Here is a 26,450-nt window from a genome sequence, read left to right as displayed (position 1 = left end):
CTGAGTCACAGATGAGGCCACAGTCCCCCATAACTTGTACCTGCCTTCAGCGGTCTCTGCTCAGAACCAGTTTGCGGAGGGTTCACGGAACGAACTTCAAACTTTGAGTTCCACTGACAGATGAGCAAGCTGCACTTTTGTCTGCAGACGTAACTTTCTTGCTGGGCTGAGGAGTGCGGGGTGAGCCACACAGCGAAGAAGGCATGTGAGGTTGTTTACACATGACTTGCTCCCGGCCTCCCGGCGCGTACGTTTGCTCTCCATCTAAGTCGGACTACTTCCTGGGGGAGGACAGCAGGAATTGCACAGTCTAAGGACACCAACAATGTCTAAACAACTCGCCGTGCATTCCCAACTTCAGCACAGCCAGTCTGAATCCATGGATACTTGTGCTTTCTGACTCCTTGCTGGTGCTCCCCGAACTCCAACTGGATCTCACCTCTGTGAGGACAATACTGTTCCTTCCCCAGTACAGTTTCAACAAGGTTCCACCATTCTGCCTCCTGCGAACTGTCTGCAGAGGAGCCTGGACACAAGGCGAAGGAGAGAGCGAGGGCCAGGCGCAGGTGAGAGAGGGGACAGAGAGCATCGGGGCTGGTTAGATGCCAAGCAGTGCAGAGATGTCCAGCGCTGCCAGTGAGTGGGGAGACTCCCAGGATGACAACAAAGCCTATATTCACAATGGCACAGACGATTCCCTAGAGAGTCCTGCACCGTCCTCCTCGCAGACTGGGGGCAGTGACCTGGAGCTCGCTGACCAGGACCGGCAGTGCATGCAGGTTGACTGTGTGGTATGTGGGGACAGAGCCAGCGGAAAACATTACGGCCAGTTTACGTGTGAGGGATGCAAGAGCTTCTTCAAGAGGAGCATCCGCCGGAACTTGTCGTACATCTGCCGCTCGAGCAGGGACTGCCAAATCGACCAGTTCCACCGCAACCAGTGCCAGTACTGCAGGCTCAGCAAGTGCTTCAAGGTTGGCATGAAACGTGAAGGTACACATCCCGATGTCTGGCCCTGGGGGGGGTGGGGACATGAAATGTGAGGGTACACATCCTGATGTCCGGCCCTTGGGGGGTGGGGACATGAAACGTGAGGGTACACATCCCGATGTCCGGCCCTGGGGGGGTGGAGACATGAAACGTGAGGGTACACATCCCGATGTCCGGCCCTTGGGGGGTGGGGACATGAAACGTGAGGGTACACATCCCGATGTCCGGCCCTGGGGGGGTGGGGACATGAAACGTGAGGGTACACATCCCGATGTCCGGCCCTGGGGGGGTGGGGACATGAAACGTGAGGGTACACATCCCGATGTCCGGCCCTGGGGGGGTGGGGACATGAAACGTGAGGGTACACATCCCGATGTCCGGCCCTGGGGGGTGGGGACATGAAACATGAGGGTTCACATTCCCGATGTCCGTCCCTGGGGTGGGGACGTGAAACGTGAGGGTACACATCCCGATGTCCGTCCCTGGGGTGGGGACATGAAACGTGAGGGTTCTCATTCCCGATGTCTGTCCCTGGGGGGGGTGGGGACATGAAACGTGAGGGTACACATCCCGATGTCTGTCCCTGGGGTGGGGACGTGAAACGTGAGGGTTCACATTCCCGATGCCTGTCCCTGGGGGGGGGGTGGGGAAATGAAACGTGAGGGTATACATCCCGATGTCTGTCCCTGGGGTGGGGACGTGAAACGTGAGGGTTCACATTCCCGATGCCTGTCCCTGGGGGGGGTGGGGACATGAAACGTGATGGTTCACACTCACGATGTCCGTCCCTGGGGTGGGGACATGAAACGTGAGGGTACACATCCCGATGTCCGTCCCTGGGGTGGGGACATGAAACGTGAGGGTTCACATCCCGATGTCTGTCCCTGGGGGGGGTGGGGACATGAAACGTGAGGGTACACATCCCGATGTCTGTCCCTGGGGTGGGGACGTGAAACGTGAGGGTTCACATTCCCGATGCCTGTCCCTGGGGGGGGGGTGGGGACATGAAACGTGAGGGTATACATCCCGATGTCTGTCCCTGGGGTGGGGACGTGAAACGTGAGGGTTCACATTCCCGATGCCTGTCCCTGGGGGGGGTGGGGACATGAAACGTGATGGTTCACACTCACGATGTCCGTCCCTGGGGTGGGGACATGAAACGTGAGGGTACACATCCCGATGTCCGTCCCTGGGGTGGGGACATGAAACGTGAGGGTTCACATCCCGATGTCTGTCCCTGGGGGGGGGGGGAGGGGACCCAATATCCATCCCTTGGGGGTGGGGACGTGAAACGTGAGGGTTCACATCCCGATGTCCGTCCCTGGGTGGGGACATGAAACGTGAGGGTTCACATCCCGATGTCTGTCCCTGGGGGGGGGGGGGGCGGGGGACGTGAAACGTGAGGGTTCACACTCCCGATGTCCGTCCCTGGGGTGGGGACATGAAACGTGAGGGTTCACATCCCGATGTCCGGCCCTGGGGTGGGGACGTGAAATGTGAGGGTTCACACTCCCGATGTCCGTCCCTGGGGGGGGGTGGGGACATGAAACGTGATGGTTCACACTCACGATATCCGTTGCTTGTCGGAGTGTGGTGGAGGATTGACGAAGGCATGAAGTGTGAAGATATTCTCATTTACAGAGCTCGGCCCTGGTCGGGGAGGTTACAACATCCCTCCCACTCTTCCGCTCACCCACAACTGTGTCTTGCTGCTTCAGGGTGTCAGTTCAGTCCCCTCTGGGTGTGCCTGGCATCCGTACGTGTCGGCAGATGGATGTGTGTGTCTAAACGAGTGTATGCATGTCACAAACACGTTCATGTATGTGTGATTTTGTGTGTCAGTGAGTGCACGTGTGAGCATGGACAAGAATGGAAGCATGGTATGGGATGTAAATATATGAATGTGCACATGTATGTATTTCAGATTTGCATGTGTGATATCTGTGTGTGCATGAGTGTGCATATCTGTGTACTAGTGTGAGTTTGTGTGTATATGTGTGATACTTATCTCACACTTCTCATTCCTATTCCCCTCTGCGCCCTCTGCCTCCTTCTCCTCATTTCCCGTCCATTTCCTCCTTCTCGTTCACCCTCTCCTACTCACTTTCACCTGTCCATCTCCTCTTTCCATTCCTTCACCTGATACCTCTCCCTCTTTTATTCTTTTTCCCCCCTTCCCTCTCTCTCCTTTCTCCATCTTTCTATCTTGTCCTCCCTCCCTCCTGTGTTCTCTCGCCCTCCCCACACTTCTTTCCCTCTCCCCCACTCTCCCACTCTGATGAGGGATCTCAGCTAATTATTCAGCCTGAGCTGCGGAGTCCCTCCAGCAATTGTTGTGTGTTGTCCCCACTATCTCTCTGTCTCAGTCAGTCTGCCCATGTGCAGGGTTGTGGGGAGGCCTTGACGTGGAGCAGAGACATCACACCCTGCCCTGCATTGGCACACCAACCCAACCAAACGTGGGCTCAACACAAGCTGGTGTGAAAGGATGGGGCAACTACCAAACGGAGGTGTCACAGTGCTGAGTACACAAAATAAATCACAATGTGCTGAAAACACTCAGCTGGTCAGGTAGCATCTGTGGTGTGAGGGACATTTCAACAGGGAAGGGTCACCAATTTGAAACTTTAACTCTGTTTCACACAGGACATTCCCTGTTTTTATGAAAAGCTTCTACAAAAAGTATACTTTAGTTAGAATTACCTGGTGCGCCTGCTCCGAGCCCAAAGGGGTGTTCAGTGCACAGTGGGGCAGTGGGTAAAGCAACTGTATTGGAGCTCCAGTGACCCATGTCCAATCCTTCCGCTGCTCCCTGTGCAGTATGTGCGTTTTCCCTGTGACACCATTAGACACTTCCAGTACCCTCCCACTTTGCAGAAATGGGAGGCTTTGTCGGACAATTGTTAACAGCGAATAGTTCCTACAGCACAGGAGTGTGGTACATCACACACAACTGCAGAGGACGAGGCCTCTCGGCTCACTCAACTGTGCAGGTCATGATGCCACAGAACTTACTGCTCTCTGCCCCGCACATGGTCTGAATCCTCCATTCCCTGCCGGTTCATGGTTCTGAGAGAGAGACTTTACACCATGTCTTGTCTGCAGCAGAAATGATGAGAACAAACAGGAGGTAGTCTCTTAAAACTTCACGAGTGTATCTGCCTCCACCACTGACTCAGGCAGTGCATTCCATGCACCAACCACTCTCTGAGTAAAAAACCTTCCTCTAATATCCCCCTTGAACTTCCCACCCCTTACCTTAAAGCCATGTCCTCTTGTATTGAGCAGTGGTGCCCTGGGGAAGAGACGCTGGCTGTCCACTCTATCTATTCCTCTTAATATCTTGAATACCTCTATCATGTCTCCTCTCATCCTCCTTCTCTCCAAAGAGTAAAGTCCTAGCTCCCGTTATCTCTGATCATAATGCATACTCTCTAAACCAGGCAGCATCCTGGTAAATCTCCTCTGTACCCTTTCCAATGCTTCCATATCCTTCCTATAGTGAGGCGACCAGAACTGGACACAATACTCCAAGTGTGGCCTAACCAGAGTTTTAAAGAGCTGCATCATTACGTTGCGACTTTTAAACTCTATCCCTTGACTTATGAAAGCTAACACCCCATAAGCTTTCTTAACTACCCTATCTACCTGTGAGACAACTTTCAGGGATCTGTGGACATGTACCCCCAGATCCCTCTGCTCCTCCACACTACCAGGTATCCTGCCATTTACTTTGTACTCTGCCTTGGACTTTGTCCTTCTAAGGTGTACCACCTCACACTTCTCCAGGTTGAACTCATCTGCCACTTCTCAGCCCGCTTCTGCATCCTATCAATGTCTCTCTGCAATCTTCGACAGTCCTCTACACTATCTAAAACACCACCAACCTTTGTGTCGTCTGCAAACTTGCCAACCCACGCTCTGAATCAGTGTGGGGCGAGATGAACAGGGGTCCCTGTGAATGAGTGTGGGGGGAAATGAACAGGGGTCCCTATAAATCATTGTGGGGGAGATGAACAGGGGTCCATATGAATCAGTGTGGGGGAGATGAACAGGGGTCTGTATGAATCAGTGTGGGGGAGATGAACAGGGGTCTGTATGAATCAGTGTGGGGGAGATGAACAGGGGTCTGTATGAATCAGTGTGGGGGAGATGAACAGGGGTCCGTACGAATCAGTGTCGTGAAGCTGCAGCATAGAGTTTAATGAGAAGTTCACTGATCAGAGAAGCTGATAGTTAAAGACTTTTTCTGATACCAGAGGATATAATTATAAAGTGATTGGAGGAAAAATAAGGGATATCAGGGGTCAGATGTGTACACAGAGAGAGGTGGGTGTGTGGGATATACTGCCAGTGTTGGTGGTAGATGCAAATACACTAGAGGCATTTGGGAGTCTCTTATATCGGCACATAGATGATGGAAAAATATTAAGGGCCAAGGGTTAGACTGATCTTAGAGTAGTTTAAAGGGTTAGTACAACATTGTGGGCTGAAGGGCCTTTACATGCTATAATGCTTTCTGTTCTGTGAAACTTTGCTTTCATATCTGCTTCCACATTCCCAACACCCAGCCATCTCTGTGTAAAAAAAACGCACCTGGCAAATCTCCTTTAAACATTCCCCCTCTTACCTTGAACTTGTGTCCCGTGATATTTGATACTTCAACCCTGGGGAAAAGACTCTGACTGTGTACCCGATCAATGCCTTGCATAATTACATATCCACCCTTCCAACACCTCCACTAAATAAATGAGTGTGAGTGTGTGTGTGTGTGTGTGTGTGTGTGTGTGTGTGTGTGTGTGTTTCTGTTTGTGAGTCTGGGTATGTGTGTGTGTGTCTCTGTGTGTGTGGGTGTGTGTGTGTGTCTGTCTGTCTTTGTGTGTCTGTCTGTGCATATTTGTATGTGTGTTTGTGTGTGTGGCTGTGTGTGTGTATGTTCCTGTGTGTGTGTCTGTGTCTGTGTGTATGTGCCTGTATGTCTGTGTGTGTCTGTGCATGTGTGAATGTGTACGTGTGTCTGTGTGTATGTGCGTGTCTGCGTGTCTGAGTGTTTGTGTCTCTGTTAGTGTATCTGTGTGTGTGTGTGTGTGTGTGTGTGTGTGTCTGAGTGTGTGTGTGCATGTGTGTATGCATGTGTCCCGATTTGTGTGTCTGTATGTGTATGTCTGTGTTGTCTGTGTGTGTCTCTCTATGTGCGTGTGTGTGTCTGTGTGCTTGTGTGTGTGTGTGTGTGTGTGTGTGTGTCTGTGTGTGCATGTGTGAGTGTGTCTGTCTGTGTGTGTCTGTCTTTGTGTGTGTGAGTCTGTGCATGTGTGTGTGTGTCCATGTGTTTGTGTCTCTGTGTATATGTGTGTGTGTGTGTGTGTGTGTGTGTGTATGTCGGTGTGTGTGTGTGTGTGTGTGTGTGTGTGTGTGTGTGTGTGTGTGTATGTGTGTCCATGTGTGTGTATCCATGTGTCTCTGTTTGTGTGTCTGTGTGTGTGTGTCTGTGTTGGCTGTGTGTGTGTGTGTGTGTGTGTGTGTGTGTGTGTGTGTGTGTGTGTGTGGTTGTGTGTGTGTCGGTGTGTGTTTGTGTGTGTGTCTGTGTTGTCTGTGTGTGTGTGTGTGTGTGTGTGTGTGTGTGTTTGTGTCTGTGTCTGTGTTGTCTGTGTGTGTGTGTCTGTGTTGTGTGTGCATTTGTGTATGTGTATCTGTGTGTTTGTGTGTGTGTGTGTGTGTTTGTGTGTGTGTATTTGTGTGTTTGTGTGTGTGTGTGTTTTGTGTTTGTGAATGTGTTTGTGTGTGTGTGTGTGTTTTTGTGTTTGTGTGTGTGTGTTTATGTTTGCGTGTGTGTGTGTATGTTTTTGTGTTTGTGTGCGTGTGTGTGTGTCGGTGTGTGTGTGTGTGTGTGTGTGTGTGTTTTTGTGTTTGTGTGTGTGTGTGTGTGTGTGTGTGTGTGTGTGTTTTTGTGTTTGTGTGTGTGTCTGTGTGTGTATGTTTTTGTGTGTGTGTGTGCTTTTGTGTATGTGTGTGTGTGTGTGTGTGTGTGTGTGTCTGTGTGTATATCCCTACTGACAGTTTGCTGACAGGGTGTTGGATTGGTGGAGATGCTGGAGGCTGAAGAGTGAATGCCGGGGCAAAGATCTGCAGTGGTGACTGTGTTTAATCTTTACTGATCAAAGGGGCGGGTGTTGGTTACAGGACAACGATATTCAGCATTGACATCTGGGTAAACTACAATGTGCTCAGTCCTGTGAGTTACAAACACAACTCATGGAAACAGGCCCTTCAGCCCAACTAGTCTGTGCTAACCCACCTACATTAATTCATCTATTTTTCCCACGTTTGTGGGAATCCAGCTCATTTACAGGGAGAACGCGCAGACTCTGCACAGGCAGCACTAGACGTCAGACCCTGAGGCAGTGGCATTGTGCCAGTGATGGTTGGCAGTACCTCAGTGCTGGTGTATCACGGAGTGTGAGTCCAGGCCGATGCTCTAGTGCAAGATGGAGGACAGCTACTCAGTCTGATGTCTGGCACAGACTGAAGTGTTAAACCAGGAACTTTCTGCTTGCTTTCCCTCCGAAAGTCTGGAAGACCAGCAGCAATTCCCTGCTGTTTCAGACAGTTATCCCAAAGGCTGTCACTGTACTTATGGGATCTTGCTGGGCTCAGAGTGACTGCTTAGTTTCGGGCAGTGGCAAGGTCTGCCACACTGATATACAGAGATAGGGAGTGCAGTGTGGTGGAAGGTGCTGGTCGAATGTGTCCCTCATTGGTTCTGCTTACACGTGGGCTCCTGTCAAACCCCACTCTCATTCCCACTCTCACAATCCACCCTATTGCCACCTTGCTCTGTCCACCTCTCCTTAATCACACTCTGCAGCCTTCCAGTGATGTCTGCATGCCCCCCCATCCCCTCTTCCTTTCAGTTCCTCAACGTTCAAAGTAAAGTTATTTTCAAAGTTCATACATGTCACGATATCCTACCCTGAGATTCATTTTCTTGAAAGCAAACACAGTAAATACAAACACAATAGAGTCAATGAGAAAGTACATCCATTTTCACATTTAATCCAATCATATTCTGCCTTTTTCTCTTCCACTATGTCCCAATTTCTTCATTCGGCTCCTATATCTTATGGTCTCTCACTTTTCCTGGTCTTCCATTCAGCTTCAGTGGATTTCTCTGGACTCTCTTCCAGTCTGACTTTTCCTTCCTTCCTTCCTCTCTCTCTCTCCTCTCTCTCTCTCTCTCTATCTCTCATTCTCTCATCACCAGCCTTTTATCTCATCTATTTATTTCTTTATTCTTTCCTTCAGATAACTGATTCACCAGGCACAAGAACATTCTGAAATTCCTGCTTTGTTTGTGAAAGCAGGGAACTGATCGCCATTTCCGACACAGGCCTCCCCTGCTGTGCCCCACACAGCCAGCCAGTGTGTAACAACACGGGATGTGTTCTCGCCTGGGAGGAGATTGTCCGTGGCCCCCAGGGACCTCAACTCTCACCAGGGTCAAAGTGCCTTTGACCTCAATACAGCCGCTCCCCTCCCACTCTCAGTTACTAAACCCAAGCACCACCTGCTTCCTGCGAGCAGCACAAATTAACACAGAGCCTAATCGATATCTTTGTGCTGGCTGAGCTGTGTCCCAGTACACATAGACTCCCAAATAGCATTCAGATGTGAGCCTTACTCATTGATGCCTCTTCAGTCAGTATAAGAGTTAACTTATCCTGCAGACCTTTGTTCTAATGTCACAGGTCACATCATAGAACAGTACAGGCCACTTAGCCCACACTATCAGCATGCTCCCTGTGTGGCAAACATCACCAAATTTCCAAAAGCTCCCACTTTAGTGATGTAGTACCAGGTATAATCCAGGAATATCTTCTTTCCCTCTTCTTCCACCAATCATTCCCCTCTCACATCTGCTATCCCACCCTTTCCCTTGTATTTTTTTAAAACAGCGATTTCAGAATGTTAAGTACTGCAAGTTGTGCTATTGAGCTGATTCCCGGCCCAGCCCTCTGCATGCTGTGGTAACCTGATGCCAACCATCGATGCAGACACCATGTGTCACCCTCTTCTGACCTTCAGGGCTTTGTTGTAACCTCACCTATCGCTGCTCCAGTGTTCTGCTGCAGTTGGATAAAAACACTCCTATTGAAGCAGAACCGAGAGAGAATAGCCACAGCGACTTCAGTCTGCATACTTACTGCTCTTCTGACAGTCACCACCCCCTCCCTCCCCCACCAAGCCCTGGGAAATTGTTGAGGAAAACTTCAGCCTACGACCTCTGATCACCCATTGGAATGTGTGGCAAAGCAATGATGCTTGGCGTTGAAGCCATGGGAAATCACTAACCTGGGAGTGTCTGAGGGGACTGAGTAGGAGCTTTGCTGTGTGTCTAACCCACTACACCTCCCCTGGGAGTGCGTGAGGGACGGTGTAGAAGGAGCTTTGCTGTGTGTCTAACCCACTACACCTCCCCTGGGAGTGCGTGAGGGATGGTGTAAAGGGAGTAGAATAAGGCCATCGAGCCCGTCAAGTCTGTTCTACCATTCCATCATGGCTGATTTATTCCTTTCAACCCCATTCTCCTGCCTTTTCTCCGTAACCTTCGATGTCCTGATCAATCAAGAGCATATCAATGTCCACCTTAAATATACCCAATGACTTGACCACCACAGTCATCTGAGGTAAAGATTTCCATAGATTTATCATCCTCTGACTAAAGAAATTTTTCCACATCTTTGTAAATGAAGGTCCCTAAATTTTAAAGCTGTGTCCTCTGGTCTTAGATTCTATTACTATAGGAATATTCCCATCCACATCCACTCTTTCTAGGTCTTTCAATATTTGATAGATTTAATTGAGATCCCCCGCTCATTCTTCTAAACCAGTGAGTGCAGGCCTAGAACAATCAGACACTCCTCATATGATAAGCATTTCATCCCTGGGATCATTCTTGTGAACCTTCTCTGGACCTTCTCCAATGCCAGGATATCCTTTCTCAGATAAGGGGCCCAAAACTCTCACCACATTCCAAGTGGGGTCTGACCAATACCTCATAAAGCCTTAGCATTACATCCTTACTTTAATATTTTAGTCCTCTTGAAATGATTGCTAAACTTGCATTTCTTTTCCTTACCACTGAGTCAACCTGCAAGTTAACCTTTAGGGAACCCTGCACAAGGACTCCCAAGTCCCTTTGCATCTCAGATTTTTGAAATTTTTCCTTATTTATAAAATAGTCCACACCTTTATTCCTTCTGCAAAGTGTATTGCCATGCACTTCCCTACATACCATTCCATCTGCTACTTCCCCAACTTGTCCATGTCTTTCTGCCGACTCCGTTTCATTGAAGCTACATGCCTCCCCCACCTATTTTTGTATCATCCGCAAACTTGGCCACAAAGTCATCAGTTCCATCACCAAAATCATTGTCATACAAAGAAAAAGAAGTTGTCTCAACACCAGCCCCCGCCACACACCACTGCTCACCAGCAGACAACCAGAGAAGCTCCCATTCTTTGTCTCCTGACAGTCAGCCAATCTTCTATCCATGCTAGTATCTTTCCTGTGATACCATGGGCTCATATCTTGTTAAGCAGCCTCATGAGTGGCACCTTGTCAAACTCCTGAAAAGACAAGTAAACAACATCCACAGCATCTCCTTTCCTCAAAGAATTCCAACAGATTTGTCAGGCAAAATTTCCCTTTAGAAAACCATGCTGACTTTGGCCTAATTCATCATGTGCCGTGAAGTACCCTGAAACCTCATCCTTAATAATAGACGCCAACATCTCTAATCACTGAAATCAGGCTAACTGGACCATAATTTCCTTTTTTTCTGCATCCCTCCCTTCTTAAAGAATGGAATGACATTTGTAATTTTCCAATATTCAGGAACCATCCCATAATCTAGTGGCTCTTGAAAGTTCATTAGTAAAGCCTCCACAATCTCTGCAGCTACCCCTTTCAGAACCCTGGGGTGTTGTCCATCTGGTCCAGGTGACTTATCTACCTTCAGTATTTTCAGCTTCCTGAGCACCTTCTCCTTAGTAATAGCAACAACACTCACTTCTGCCCCTGACACTCTCATATTTCTGGCATTCTGCTAGTGTCTTCTACACTAAAGACTGATGCAAAATACCTATTAAGTTCACAATTTCTTTGTCCCACGTTACTACCTCTCCAGCATAATTTTCCAGCAGTCCAAAATCTACTCTCACCTCTATTTTTCACCTTATACAGTATATCTGAAAAAATGTGTATCCTCTTTTATATTATTAGCTAGCTTATCTTCATTATCTCACATATTCTCTCCTTAGGTCTGTTTTAGATGCCTTCTGTTGGTTTTTAAAAGCTTTCCAATCCTTTACCTTCCCTCTAATTTTCGCAATACTATATGTCCTCTCTTTCGCTTTTATGCTGTCTTTGACTTCCCTTGTCAGCCACGGTTGCCTCATCTGCCCTTTAGGACATTTCTTCATCTTTGGGAGGCATCTTTCCTATGCCTTCTGAATTGCTCCCAGAAATTCCAGCCATTGCTGTACTGCCACCATGCCTGATAGTGTCCCTGATCAGGTCCTCTCTCATGTCTCTGTAATGAGCTTTACTCCACAGTAATACTGATATATCCAAGGTTAGCTTCTCCTTCTCAAACTGCAAGGTGAATTTTATTATAATGATCACTGCTTCCAAAGGGTTCCTTTACCTTAAGCTTCCTAATCAAATCTGCATCACTACATAATACCCAGTCCAGAATTGCCACTCCCCTAGTGGGCTCAACCACAAGCTGCTCTTAAAAAGCCATCTCATAGCCAGTGTGTAGGGAGTGTGTGAGGGATAGTGCTGAGGGATCTAATTCACTATGGGAGTATGTGAGGGGGACAGTGCAGAGGGAGCTTTACTCTGTGTATAACCCACTAACCCTGCCCTGGAAATATGTGAGGGACAGCATAGAGGGAGTTTACTCTCTATCCAATGCAATATCTCTGCTCCAAGAATATGTGAGGGACAGTGTAGAGGGAGCTTTACTCTGTATCTAACTCGGCAATGGAATGTGTGAGGGAAGAGTTTACAGGAAGCTTTACTCTGTGTCTAACCCACTACCCCTGCCCCAGGAGTTTGTACGGGACAGTGTAGAGGGAGCTGTACCCAGTATCCAACCGATGTCCTGAGAATATGTGATAGGATTCTGTCGAAGGAGATACACCAGCTTTAACTTGTGCAATCCTTGCCCTGTGACTGTGAGAATAATCTACTCACTGATACAGAAGAACACCTAAAAATTGGGGTGGGAGTCTGAGTGAGTGGGAGTCTAACCTACCCCACCATTTAATATGACCATGGCTGATCCACGCCAAACTCAATTCTCCTTCTGTCCAAAACGACTCTGTTCCTCCATCAAATATCTCCACTCAAATTATGTCAAATGGTCCTGTTTCCAAAACCCACTAGACAGAGAATTCTAGAAATCCCCAAGACCATAAGACATAGGAGCAGAATTCGGCCATTCAGCCCATCGAGTCTACACTGCCATTGCATCATGGTTGTTCCCGGATCCCTCTCATCCTCACACACCTGCCTTCTCGCCATATCCTTTGATACCCTGACCGATCAGAAAACTGTCAACTTCCGCCTCAAGAATATTCATGCACTTGGCCTCCACCACAGTCTGCGGCAGAGCTTTCCACTACTGCTCAATGGCTAAAAAAATTCCTCCTTACCTCTGTTCTAAAAGGTCACCCCCAATTTTGAGGCTGTTCCCTCTAGTTCTGGATACCCCCACCATAGGAAAATTCCTCACCACATCTACCCTATCTAGTCCTTTCAACATTCGATAGTTTTCAATGAGAACCCCCCCCCCCCATCTTTTTTAAATTCCAGTGAGTACAGGCCCAAAGCTGCCAGACACTCCTCATTCCCTGAATCATCTTCGTGAACTTCCTCTGGGCTCTCTCCCATGACAACACTTTGTTTCTGAGATATGGGGCCCAAAACTGTTGATAATACCCCAAGTGCAGCCTGACTAGTGTCTTATAAAGGCTGAGCATTATCTCCTTGCTTTTATGTTCTATTTCCCTTGAAATAAATGCCAACATTGCATTTGCCTTCTTTACCAAAAACTCAACCTGTAAATTAACCTTCTGGAGTTCTGTATGAGGGCTCCTAAGTTCCTCTGCAGCTCAGATGTTTGAACGTTCTCCTCATTTAGATAATAGTCTGCACTATTGTTCCTTTTACCAAAATGCATTATCACACTTTTCCCAACACTGTATTCCATTTGTCACTTGTTTTCCCTTTCTTCTAATTTGTCTAAGTCCTGCTGCAATCACATTGCTTCCTCAACACTACCTAACCCTGCACCTATCTTTGTATCATCCGCAAAGTTTGCCACAAAGCCATCAATTCCGTTATCTAAATCACTGACAAACAATGTGAAAAGTAGCGGTCCCAATACTGACCCCCGATGAACACCACTAGTCACTGGCAGCCAACCAGAAAAAGCCCCTTTATTCCCACTCACTGCCTCCTGCCTGTCAGTCATATTATGTCAGTCATATTGTGATCACTGGCCCCTAAGGGTTCCTTTACATTAAGCTCCCTAATAAATTTGGGTTATTCCACAACACCCAATCTGAAAGAGGCTTTCCCCAAGTAGGCTCAATCACAAACTGCTCTAAACAGCCATCTCATAGGCATGCAACAAATTGCCTCTCTTGTGATCCAACACAAATCTGATTTTCCTAATCCCCTTAAGTCCCCCATTACATTTATGCCAATATCCTTACTAGATGCCTTTTCCAGCTCCCTTTGCAATCTCAACTCTACATCTTGGCTAGTATTTAGAGGACTATACATGATTCCATAATGGTTTCTTTACCCTTGCAGTTTCTTAACTCCACCCACAGAGATTCACATTCTCTGAGCCTATGTCGCCTCTTTCTAAAGGTGGAATTCCATCTCTTACCAACAGAGCCAACCACCGCCTGTCCTTTCAGTGCAAAGTATGTCCTTTGATGTTTAGCTCCCAACTCTGGCCTTCTTTCAGCCACAATATCATACCGACCAATCTCTAATTGCACTTCAAATTCATCCACCTTATTCCTTAATCATCACCGATGTAAACTATTGGCCCTTTGTAGTTATATGCTCTGCTTCAAGACTCTCTCACTAGTGAAAAAATCACATCATTTCTCCTGTCACCCCCACCACAGACCTTATATGTTCGAACAAGGTCTCCCTCATTTTTCTAAACTCCAACGAATACATAGAAACATAGAAAACCTACAGCACAATACAGGCCCTTTGGGCCACAAGGTTATGCCAAACATGTCCCTACCTTAGAAATTACTAGGGTTACCCATAGCCCTCTATTTTTCTAAGCTCCATGTACCTATCCAAAAGTCTCTTAAAAGATCCTATCGTATCTGTCTCCACCACCATTGCCGGCAGCCCATTCCAAGCACTCACCACTCTCTGCGTGAAAAACTTACCCCTGACATCTCCTCTGTACCTACTCCCAAGCACATTAAACCTATGCCCTCTGATGATAGCCATTTCAACCCTGGGGAAAAGCCTCTGACTATCCACACGATCAATGCCTCTCATCATCTTGTACAACTCTATCAGGTCACCTCTCATCCTCCGTCGCTCCAAGGAGAAAAGGGCAAGTTCACTCAACCTGCTTTTATAAGTCATGCTCCCCAATTCAGGCAACATCCTTGTAAATCTCCTCTGCACCCTTTCTATGGTTTCCACATCCTTCCTGTAGTGAGGCGACCAGAACTGAGCACAGTACTCCAAGTGGGGTCTGACCAGGGTCCTATATAGATGCAACAGATCCAAGCTCTGCCTTGTAGGACACCCTCTTATCCTTTGAATTATCCTGGCAAATCTCCTTTAGGTTGCTTCCAAGGTGTTTTAGATGCATATACCAGAACTGTACACAGTACTCCAAGTGAGGCCTCACCCACATCCTGTGCAGTAAGGTTGTCTCCATTCACTCCATAATGCAGGCCAAAATGCCATTTGCCTCTTCACTACTTGTTGGACCTGCCTGTTGGCACTTGGACACAGATATCCCTCTGTACTTCTTTCATTTCTGTTCCACTCCTTTTAATATCTGAATTTTGGTCTCTCTCTACCGAAATGCATGATCTCACCCTTTCACACATTCATCTCCATTTGACAGTCATCTGCCCACTCACTCAGTTTGTGCATCTCTAGCCCACATCAGAAGCGCAGAATCCTTATCACCACATACTCCTCCCTTTTATCATATCATTGGCAAATTTGGAAATGTTATACACCATTCTTTCTGCCAAATAGTGAACTGTGCTGGGCCAAGAACTGACCACTGGCTACCTCCTTTCAGTCTCAGAAGAGACCACTGAGTCTATCCTCTTATTTCCATGAGACAGCTAGTTTTCAAACCATTCTAAAACACCGCCACCAATACCACAGTTTTTTAAATAATGCACCAAATTCCTCCTTGTCAAATGTGAATACATTATACTGACAGGTTCTCCTCCATCGCCTCTCCATGTCCATCTCCAAAGAATTCAAGCAGGTTGGTCAAAGGATCACCTGGCAAGTGGGAAGCTTTTAGATACTGTATGAGATAATGTGAGCACAACCTCTCACCTTCCTGTTACAGTGAAGAGCAAGGCTGGCAACAGAAAGAAATCCTGCACAAAGAAGGATATTGAGGGTCTGGCCAGGAAAACGTATGGGTCTGGTCAAGGCATCCCGCATTGAGAATCCCAGGAACATCCTGGGAGGATGGAGGAATGCACTCAGAAGGAAATCATAAGTGCAAAAGAGGACGTGACTTATGACTCGATGAGATAACTTTGGCAGAGAATAGTGAGGAGAATCCAAAGAAATTTTATATTAAAAGAAAAAGAGTAATGAGGCAGAGAATAGACTCCCTTGAAGAGCAAACTGGATATTAACACATGGAGCTACAGGAGAGTGCTGAGGTTCTCAAACAACATTTCTCCTCTGATTTTACTGTGAAGAAAGACAGGAACATGAGGGAGATCAGGAACGTTGATAGGGATGTTGTGAGGATAATGAACATTACAGTAAAGGAGGAGTCAGCTCATAAAGCTCTCCTGCACAGATGATAACCTTTCCACCCCAAGGCAGTGTTGATACCAGCACCTTGTGCACTGGACTGAATGTATTCACACAGTGTACACTGGCACTGTGCGAATGGCACAGTGAGTATGGGCATTGTGTGCACTGGCACTGTGAGCATGGGCACTGTGTGTACTGGTACTGTGCGAATGGCACAGTGAGTATGGGCACTGTGTGCACTGGCACTGTGAGCATGGGCACTGTGTGTACTGGCACAGTGAGTATGGGCACTGTGTGCACTGGCACTGTGAGTATGGGCACTGTGTGTACTGGCACTGTGCGAATGGCACAGTGAGTATGGGCACTGTGTGCACTGTCACTGTGAGTATGGGCACTGTGTGTACTGGCACTGTGCGAATGGCACAGTGAGTATGGGCACTGTGTGCACTGTCACTGTGAGTATGGGCACTGTGTGTACTGGTACTGCAAGTATGGGCAGTATGTGTACTGGACTGAACGTATTCACACAGTGTACACTGACACTGTGAGTATGGGCACCGCTGAGCCCCAGCAGCAACCACGTATCATAATCACTTTACCAGACAATAGTTTAAAACAGACTTAAACACACAACCCACTGGATCAGTTCTCAGGGCAATCACACAGCATCCAACGTAATCAATCCCAATGATATCCCCACAAATGTGACACTCCGGTTCTGTCGGCTGCCTAAGCCTCGGGAAGACCCCCTCCGGCACTGCCAAATGTGGGAGATTGAAGTGCAAGCCCCCCAAATCCTCCTGTTTGTGTGGATGCTGCGTGATTCGTTATCCTGTTACAAATTAGTACCACAAAATTACAGACAGTACACTGCATACAATTAAATGATTTAGCTTTATAATTCTTAATTTGACTAAAGGGTTAGTAAAGAAAAAGCAAAGAAACAAAAGGGCCCATTTTACTGAAACAGTCTAACGTGCACACGTTGGAGCTCACGTTTTCCCTTCACCAATCCTCCTTCGATCTCCCCGGGGTTCATCGACTCACGGGCCCACTCCTGTGCACACGTTAGAGCTCACGGTTTCCCCCTCGCCGATCCTCCTTCGATCTCCCCAGGCTTCATTGAATCCCAGCCCGACTCTGGGCCGACACTTCTGACCTCTTCTCTCCGGCGACTTCTCACTTCATCCCTCTCAAAAGCCCCAAGCCCAGCCTCAGTGTCCCTCGCCAGAGAAACCTCCCCTGAATGCGTCCCTCCCCATCGGAGAGCACACATTTCTCCCACCTCTTTCCTTCAACAGTAACCCAAACAAGCAGCTTACACAGAGAACCGGAAAGGATAACAGAGGAAAAACAAGAACCATGTGGACCAAGGCATTACACTTATAGTCGGTGCATTGAGATGTAACACTTTGAGTACTGTATTTGCTACCCTTTTCGATTCTGCATCCCTAATGCACTGATACCCTCCCTGCTGGCCGCAGCTTTGTCCTTTCATCCACTGGCCCTTCCTGACAGTCTGAATACAAGCTATCCGTCTGTCCGATCCTAAGTCTCTTCATTGCAGCTCCAATCCCCTGACAAATTATTTTAAACTCTCCTCAGCAGCTCTAACAAACCTGCCCGCGAGAATGTAGGTCCCCCTCTAGTTCAGGTGCAACCCGTCTCTTGTGTACAGGTCACACCTCCCCCAGAAGAGATCCCAATGCTCCAAGAACCTGAAAACCTACCCCCTGCACCAGCTTCTCCACAACGCATTTATCTGCCTGTTTCTCCCCTCACTAGCACGTGGCACAGGTAGCAATCCAGAAATTACTAGCCTAAGGGTCCTGCTTCTCAGCTTTCTACCTAGCTCTATAAGTTCTCCCTTCAGGACCTCTTTGTTTTTCCTTCCTATGAAATTGGTACCAATATGTACCAAGACATCTAGCTATTTTCCCTCCCCTTGAAAATCCAAAATGCACAATATACTGGCCCTGTATACGCTGGCACTTTGTACACTGGCTCTGTGAACACTGAAGTTGTGCATATTGGCAGTGAGAACACTGATCACCTGGTCCATAAGACCATAACATAGGAGCAGAACGAGGCCATTCTGCCCATTGAGTCTGCTCCACCATTCCATCAGAGCTATTCCCGGATCCCACTCAACCCCATAGACTTGCCTTCTCGCCATATACTTTGATGCTCTGACTCATCAGGAAACGATCAACTTTGCCTTAAATATACGCAGGGACTCAGCTTCCACCACAGTCTGTGGCACAGCATTCCACAGATTTAGAACCAGAATCAGGTTTATTATCACCGGCATGTGTCATGAAATTTGTTAACTTAGCAGCAGCAGTTCAATGCAATGCATAATATAACCATATAACCATATAAAAATTACAGCACGGAAACAGGCCATCTAGGCCTTTCTAGTCCGTGCCGAACTCTTACTGTCACCTAGTCCCACCGATCTGCACTCAGCCCATAACCCTCCATTCCTTTCCAGTCCATATTGCTGTCCAATTTAACTTTAAACGACAACGTTGAACCTGCCTCAACCACTTCTGCTGGAAGCTCGTTCCACACAGCTACCACTCTCTGTGTAAAGAAGTTCCCCCTCATGTTACCCCCAAACTTTTGCCCTTTAACTCTCAACTCACATCCTCTTGTTTCAATCTCCCCCACTCTCAATGGAAAAAGCCTAACCACGTCAACTCTATCTATCCCCCTCATAATTTTAAATACCTCTATCAAGTCCTCCTCAACCTTCTACGCTCCAAAGAATAAAGACCCAACTTGTTCAACCTTTCTCTGTAAGTTAGGTGATGAAACCCTGGTAACATTCTAGTAAATCTTCTCTGTACTCTCTCTATTTTGTTAACATTTTTCCTATAATTCGGTGACCAAAACTGTACACAATACTCCAAATCTGACCTCACCAATTCCTTGCAGAATTTCAACATTACATCCCAACTCCTACACTCAATGCTCAGATTTATAAAGGCCAGCATACCAAAAGCTTTCTTCACCACCCTATCCACATGAGATTCCACCTTCAGGGAACTACGCACCATAATTCCTAGATCCCTCTATTCTACTGCATTCTTCAATGCCCTACCATTTAACATGAATGTCCTATTTTGATTAGTCCTACCAAAACGTAGCACCTCACATTTATCAGCATTAAACTCCATCTGCCATCTTTCAGCCCATTCTTCCCTCTGGCCTAAGTCTCTCTGCAAGCTTTGAAAACCTACTTCATTATCCACAACTCCACCTATCTTAGTATCATCTGCATACTTACTAATCCGATTTACCACCCCGTCATCCAGATCATTAATGTATATGACAAATAACATTGGACCCAGTACAGATCCCTGAAGCACACCACTAGTCTCCGGCCTCCAATCTGACAAACAGTTATCCACCATACTCTCTGGCATCTCCCATCCAGCCACTGCTGAATCCATTTTACTACTTCAATATTAATCCTAATGATTGAACCTTCCTAACCAACCTTCCATGTGGGACCTTGTCAAAGGCCTTACTGAAGTCCATATAGAAAACATCCACCACTTTACCCTCATCAACTTTCCTAGTAACCTCTTCAAAAAATTCAATAAGATTTGTCAAACATGACCTTCCATGCTCAAATCCATGTTGGCTGTTCCTAATCAGACCCTGTCTATCCAAATAATTATATACACCATCTCTAAGAATACTTTCCATCAATTTACCCACCACTGACATCAAACTCACAGGCCAAAAATTGCTAGGTTTACTCTTAGAACCCTTTTTAAACAATGGAACAACATGAGCAATCCGCCAATCCTCCGGCACCATCCCGGTTTCTAATGACTTTTGAAATATTTCTGTTAGAGCCTCTGCTATTTCCACACTAACTTCCCTCAAGGTCCTAGGGAATATCCTGTCAGATCCCGGAGACTTATCCACCTTTATATTCCTTAAAAGCTCCAGCACTTCCTCTTCTTTAATCATCATAGTTTCCATAACTTCCCCACCTGTTTCCCTTACCTTACACAATTCAATATCCTTCTCCTTAGTGAATACCGATGAAAAGAAATTGTTCAGAATCTCCCCCATCTCTTTTGGTTCCACACATAGCTGTCCACTCTGATTCTCTAAGGGACCAATTTTATCCCTCATTATCCTTTTGTTATTAATATAACTGTAGAAACCCTTGAGATTTATTTTCATCTTACATGCCAGAGCAACCTCCTATCTTCTTTTAGCTTTTCTAATTTCTTTCTTAATGTTCCTTTTACATTCTTTATATTCCTCGAGCACCTCATTTACTCCATGCTGCCTATATTTATTGTAGATATCTCTCTTTTTCCGAACCAAGTTTCCAATGTCCCTTGAAAACCATGGCTCTCTCAAACTTTTAACCTTTCCTTTCAACCTAACAGGAACATAAAGATTCTGTACTCTCAAAATTTCACCTTTAAATGATCTCCATTTCTCTGTTACATTCTTCCCATAAAACAAATTGTCCCAATCCACTCCTTCTAAATCCTTTCTCATCTCCTCAAAGTTAGCCTTTCTCCAATCAAAAATCTCAACCCTGGGTCCAGACCTATCCTTCTCCATAATTAGATTGAAACTAATAGCATTGTGATCACTGGACCCGAAGTGCTCCCCAACAGAAACCTCCGTCACCTGACCTATCTTATTCCCTAACAGGAGATCCAACACTGCCCCTTCTCTAGTTGGTACTTCTATGTACTGCTGCAAAAAACTATCCCACACACATTTTACAAACTCCAAATCATCCAGCCCTTTTACAGTATGGGCTTCCCAGTCTATGTGTGGAAAATTAAAATCTCCCACAATCACAACCTTGGAGAATATAGAAGAAGAAATAAATAATAAATACATACATAAATAAATTACAATATATTTATATTGAATAGATTTAAAATCATGCAACAACAGAAATAATATATATTAAAAAAGTGAGGTAGTGTCCATGGGTTCAATATCCATTCAGGAATTGGATGGCAGAGGGGAAGAAGCTGTTCCTGAATCGCTGAGTGTGTGCCTTCAGCCTTCTGTACCTCCTACCTGATGGTAACAGTGAGAAAAGGCCATGCCCTGGGTGCTGGGGGTCCTTGATAATGGACGCTGCCTTTCTGAGACACCGCTCCTTGAAGATGTCCTGGGTACCTTGTAGGCTAGTACCCAAGATGGAGCCGGCTGAATTTACAACCTTCTGCAGCTTCTTTTGGTCCTGTGCAGTAGCACCCCCTCCCCATACCAGACAGTGAGGGAGGGAGAGCAGCCAGATATCTTGGTACATATTGGTATCAATGACATAGGAAAGAAAAAAAAAAATGAGTTCCTGAAGAGAGAATTTAGAGAGCTGAGAAGCAGGATCTCTAGGATGGTAATTTCTGGAATGCTGCCTGTGCCATGTGCTAGTGAGGGTAGAAACAGGATGAATAGGCAGATAAATAAGTGCTGAGAAGCTGGTGCAGGGGGCGGGGCTTCAGGTTCTTGGATCATTGGGATCTCTTCTGGGGGAGTTATGACCTGTACAAAAGGGATGGGTTGCACCTGGACCCAAGGGGGAGCAATATTCTTGCGGCAGGTTTATTAGAGTTGTTGGGGAGGGTTTAAACTAATTTGGCAGGGTGGTAGGAACTGGAATGAAGGGACTCAGGATAGGACGGATGGTAAAAAAGTAAAGATAGCGTGCAATCAGACTGTCAGGAAGGGCAGGCAGGTGACGGGACAAAACTGCAGCCAGCAGGGTGAGTATCAGAGTATTAGGGATACAAACTCAAAGGGAGCAGCAATTACAGCTCTCAGTGTTGTATCTCAATGCACCGAGTACAAGAAATAAGGTGGATGATCTTGTTGCGATTATACAGATTGTCAGCTACAATGTCATGGCAATCACTGAATCATGCCTGAAGGATGGTTGTGGTGGGGCTGAATCTCCAAGGTTACACATTGTATCGGAGGGATAGGAAAGTAGACAGAGGGGGTGGCGTGGCTCTGTTGCTAAAAAATGGCATCAAATCAGAGAAAATATGTGACATAGGATAGGAAGACTTTGAATTCTTGTGGGTCGGGTTAAGAAACTTCAGGGGTAAAAGGACGTTGATGGTAGTTATGTACAGGCCTCCCAACTATAGCTGGGATGTGGGCCACAGATTACAACAGGAAATAGAAAAGGCGAGTCAAAAGGGCAATGTTATGATAGCCATGGGAGATCTTAATATACAGGTCGATTGGGAAAATCAGGTTGGTAATGGATCTCAAGAGAGTGAGTTTGTTGAATGCCTACAAGATGGCTTTTTGGAGCAGTTTGTCTTTGAGCCTACGAGGGGATCAGCTACACTAGATCAGGTGCTATGTAATGAACCGGGTGTGGTTAAGGTGCTGCAGGTAAAAGAACCCTTAGGAGCTGGAGATCACAATATGATTGAGTTTAGATTAGATTAGATTATGAAGACACGTAGTCCTCTTTTATTGTAATTTAGTGATGCATGCATTAAGAAATGATACAATATTTCCTCCACTGTGATATCACAAAACACAGGACAGACCAAGACTGAAAAAACTGACAAAACCACATAATTATAACATAAAAGTTGCTGGTGAACGCAGCAGGCCAGGCAGCATCTCTAGGAAGAGGCGCAGTCGATGTTTCAGGCCGAGACCCTTCGTCAGGACTAACTGAAGGAAGAGTGAGTAAGGGATTTGAAAGTTGGAGGGGGAGGGGGAGATCCAAAATGATAGGAGAAAACAGGATGGGGAGGGATGGAGCCAAGAGCTGGACAGGTGATAGGCAAAAGGGATACGAGAGGATCATGAGACAGGAGGTCCGGGAAGAAAGACAACGAGAGGGGAAGGACCCAGAGGATGGGCAAGGGGTATATTCAGAGGGACAGAGGGAGAAAAAGGAGAGTGAGAGAAAGAATGTGTGTATAAAAATAAGTAACAGATGGGGTATGAGGGGGAGGTGGGGCCTTAGCGGAAGTTAGAGAAGTCGATGTTCATGCCATCAGGTTGGAGGCTACCCAGACGGAATATAAGGTGTTGTTCCTCCAACCTGAGTGTGGCCTCATCTTTACAGTAGAGGAGGCCGTGGATAGACATGTCAGAATGGGAATGGGATGTGGAAGTAAAATGTGTGGCCACTGGGAGATCTTGCTTTCTCTGGCGGACAGAGCGTAGGTGTTCAGCAAAGCGGCCTCCCAGTCTGCGTCGGGTCTTGCCAATATATAAAAGGCCACATCGGGAGCACTGGCCGCAGTATATCACCCCAGCCGACTCACAGGTGAAGTGTTGCCTCACCTGGAAGGACTGTTTGGGGCCCTGAATGGTGGTAAGGGAGGAAGTGTAAGGGCATGTGTAGCACTTGTTCCGCTTACACGGATAAGTGCCAGGAGGGAGATCAGTGGGGAGGGATGGGGGGGACGAATGGACAAGGGAGTTGCGTAGGGAGCGATCCCTGTGGAATGCGGGGGGGGGGGAGGGAAAGATGTGCTTAGTGGTGGGATCCCGTTGGAGGTGGCGGAAGTTACGGAGAATAATATGTTGGACCCGGAGGCTGGTGGGTTGGTAGGTGAGGACCAGGGGAACCCTATTCCTAGTGGGGTGGCGGGAGGATGGAGTGAGAGCAGATGTACGTGAAATGGGGGAGATGTGTTTAAGAGCAGAGTTGATAGTGGAGGAAGGGAAGCCCCTTTCTTTAAAAAAGGAAGACATCTCCCTCGTCCTAGAATGAAAAGCCTCATCCTCAGAGCAGATGCGGCGGAGACGGAGGAATTGTGAGAAGGGGATGGCGTTTTTGCAAGAGACAGGGTGAGAAGAGGAATAGTTCAGATAGCTGTGAGAGTCAGTAGGCTTATAGTAGACATCAGTGGATAAGCTGTCTCCAGAGACAGAGACAGAAAGATCTAGAAAGGGGAGGGAGGTGTCGGAAATGGACCAGGTAAACTTGAGGGCAGGGTGAAAGTTGGAGGCAAAGTAAATAAAGTCAACGAGCTCTGCATGCGTGCAGGAAGCAGCACCAATGCAGTCGTCGATGTAGCGAAGGAAAAGTGGGGGACAGATACCAGAATAGGCACGGAACATAGATTGTTCCACAAAGCCAACAAAAAGGCAGGCATAGCTAGGACCCATACGGGTGCCCATAGCTACACCTTTAGTTTGGAGGAAGTGGGAGGAGTCAAAGGAGAAATTATTAAGAGTAAGGACTAATTCCGCTAGACGGAGCAGAGTGGTGGTAGAGGGGAACTGATTAGGTCTGGAATCCAAAAAGAAGCGTAGAGCTTTGAGACCTTCCTGATGGGGGATGGAAGTAAATAGGGACTGGACATCCATGGTGAAAATAAAGTGATGGGGGCCAGGGAATTTAAAATCATCGAAAAATTTAAGAGCGTGAGAAGTGTCACGAACATAGGTAGGAAGAGATTGAACAAGGGGGGATAAAACCGTGTCGAGGTATTATCTGCCTGGCCTGCTGCGTTCACCACTGCCTGGCCTGCTGCGTTCACCACGTCGACTGCGCCTCTTCCTAGAGATGCTGCCTGGCCTGCTGCGTTCACCAGCAACTTTATGTGTGTTGCTTGAATTTCCAGCATCTGCAGAATTCCTGTTGTTTGCGTTAATTATAACATATAGTTACAACAGTGCAACAATGCCATAACTTGATGAAGATCAGTCCATGAGCACAGTAAAAGTTCAAAGTCTCTCAAATGTCCCACATCTCACGCAGACGGGAGAAGGAAGAACTCTCCCTGCCATGCTGACCACAGTCCGACTCTGAGTCATCCAAAAACTTCGAGCTCTGATCAGCTCTCTAACACCGAGTACTGAACACCATCTCTGTCCGAACGATTCGACCTCAATCTCAGTCGCGAACAGCATGCAAAGCCGGGGATTTTGAGGCCTACCCTCCGAAAGATTCCTGACCACGCAGTAACGACAGCAGCGAACGAGTGTTTCAGAAATTTCTCCAGATGTTCCTCTGTGCTTTCACATCCCTTTCCATCAAATCAGAATTATCCACGGCCCCTATTTAACGGATACGATATCATTTTTCACCAGAGAGCTGCGCACGCGCGGTGCACTGCTCTCTCTCCTCCCAGCGATTCCAACTTGAAATTTGATAGGGAGAAAGTAAAGTCTGACATAGCAGAATTTCAGTAGAGTAAAGGAAATTACAGTGGAATGAGAGAGGAGTTGACCAATGTAAATTGGAAGAAGCTGCTGGTAGGGATGTCAGCAGAGCAGCAATGGCATGAATTTCTGGGGAAAATGAGGAAGGTGCAGGACATGTGTATTTCAAAAACAAAGAAATACTCAAATGACAAAATAGTACAACCGTGGCTGACAAGGGAAGTCAAAGCTAATGTAGAAATGAAGGAGAGGACATATAGCAAAGCAAAAATTAATGGGAAGATAGAGGATTGGGAAGTTTTGAAAAACCTGCAAAGAGCAACTAAAAGAATCATTAGAAGGGAAAAGGTGAAATATGAAAACAAGCTAGCAAATAATACTAAAGTGGATAGAAAAAGCTTTTTTCCAAATATGTTAAAAATAAAAAAGAGATGAGGGTGGGTATATGACCACTATAAAATGAGGCTGGAGAAATAATAATGAGGGACAAGAGATGGCAGATGAACTAAATCAGTATTTTGCAACAGTCTTCACTATGGAAGACACTGGCAGTGTGCCAGATGTTGTAGTGTGTGAAGGAACAGAAGTGAGTGCAGTTACTGTTACAAGGGAGAAGGTGATCAAAAAGCTGAAAGACCTAAGGGTACATAACTTACCCGGACCAGATGAACTACACCCGAGGGTTCTGAAAGAGGTAGATTGTGGTGGCATTAGAAATGATCTTTCAAAATTCATTGGACTCTAGCATGGTCAAGTCAAGTCATTTTTTATTGTCATTTCGACCATAACTGCTCGTACAGTACTCAGTAAAAATGAGACAATGTTTCAGGACCATGGTGCTACATGAAACAATACAAAACTACACTGAACTACGTAAAACAACACAAAAACTACACTAGACTACAGACCTACCCAGGACTGCATAAAGTGCACAAAACAGTGCAGGCATTACAATAAATAATAAACAAGACAATAGGCACAGTAGAGGGCAGTAGGTTGGTGTCAGTCCGGGCTCTGGGTATTGAGGAGACTGATGACTTAGGGGAAGAAACTATTACATAGTCTGGTTGTGAGAGCCCAAATGCTTTGGTGCCTTTTGCCAGATGGCAGGAGGGAGAAGAGTTTGTATGAGGGATGTGTGGGGTCCTTCAAAAATGCTATTTGCTTTACAGATGCAGCATGTGGTGTAAATGACTGCAATGGCGGGAAGAGAGACCCCGATGATCTTCTCTGCTGA

The 26,450-nt window shown here is 46.7% G+C and overlaps 1 pseudogene; it reads left to right on the top strand.

The window, feature by feature from the left end:
• On the top strand, window positions 1-26,450 carry LOC140192465 (nuclear receptor subfamily 2 group F member 6 pseudogene; annotated as a pseudogene).

The sequence above is a fragment of the Mobula birostris genome, unplaced genomic scaffold, assembly GCF_030028105.1.
Source record: "Mobula birostris isolate sMobBir1 unplaced genomic scaffold, sMobBir1.hap1 scaffold_1441, whole genome shotgun sequence".
Lineage (NCBI taxonomy): Eukaryota > Metazoa > Chordata > Chondrichthyes > Myliobatiformes > Myliobatidae > Mobula > Mobula birostris.
Note: the sequence above shows the minus strand (reverse complement) of the source record. Positions and strands in the feature narration are given on the sequence as shown.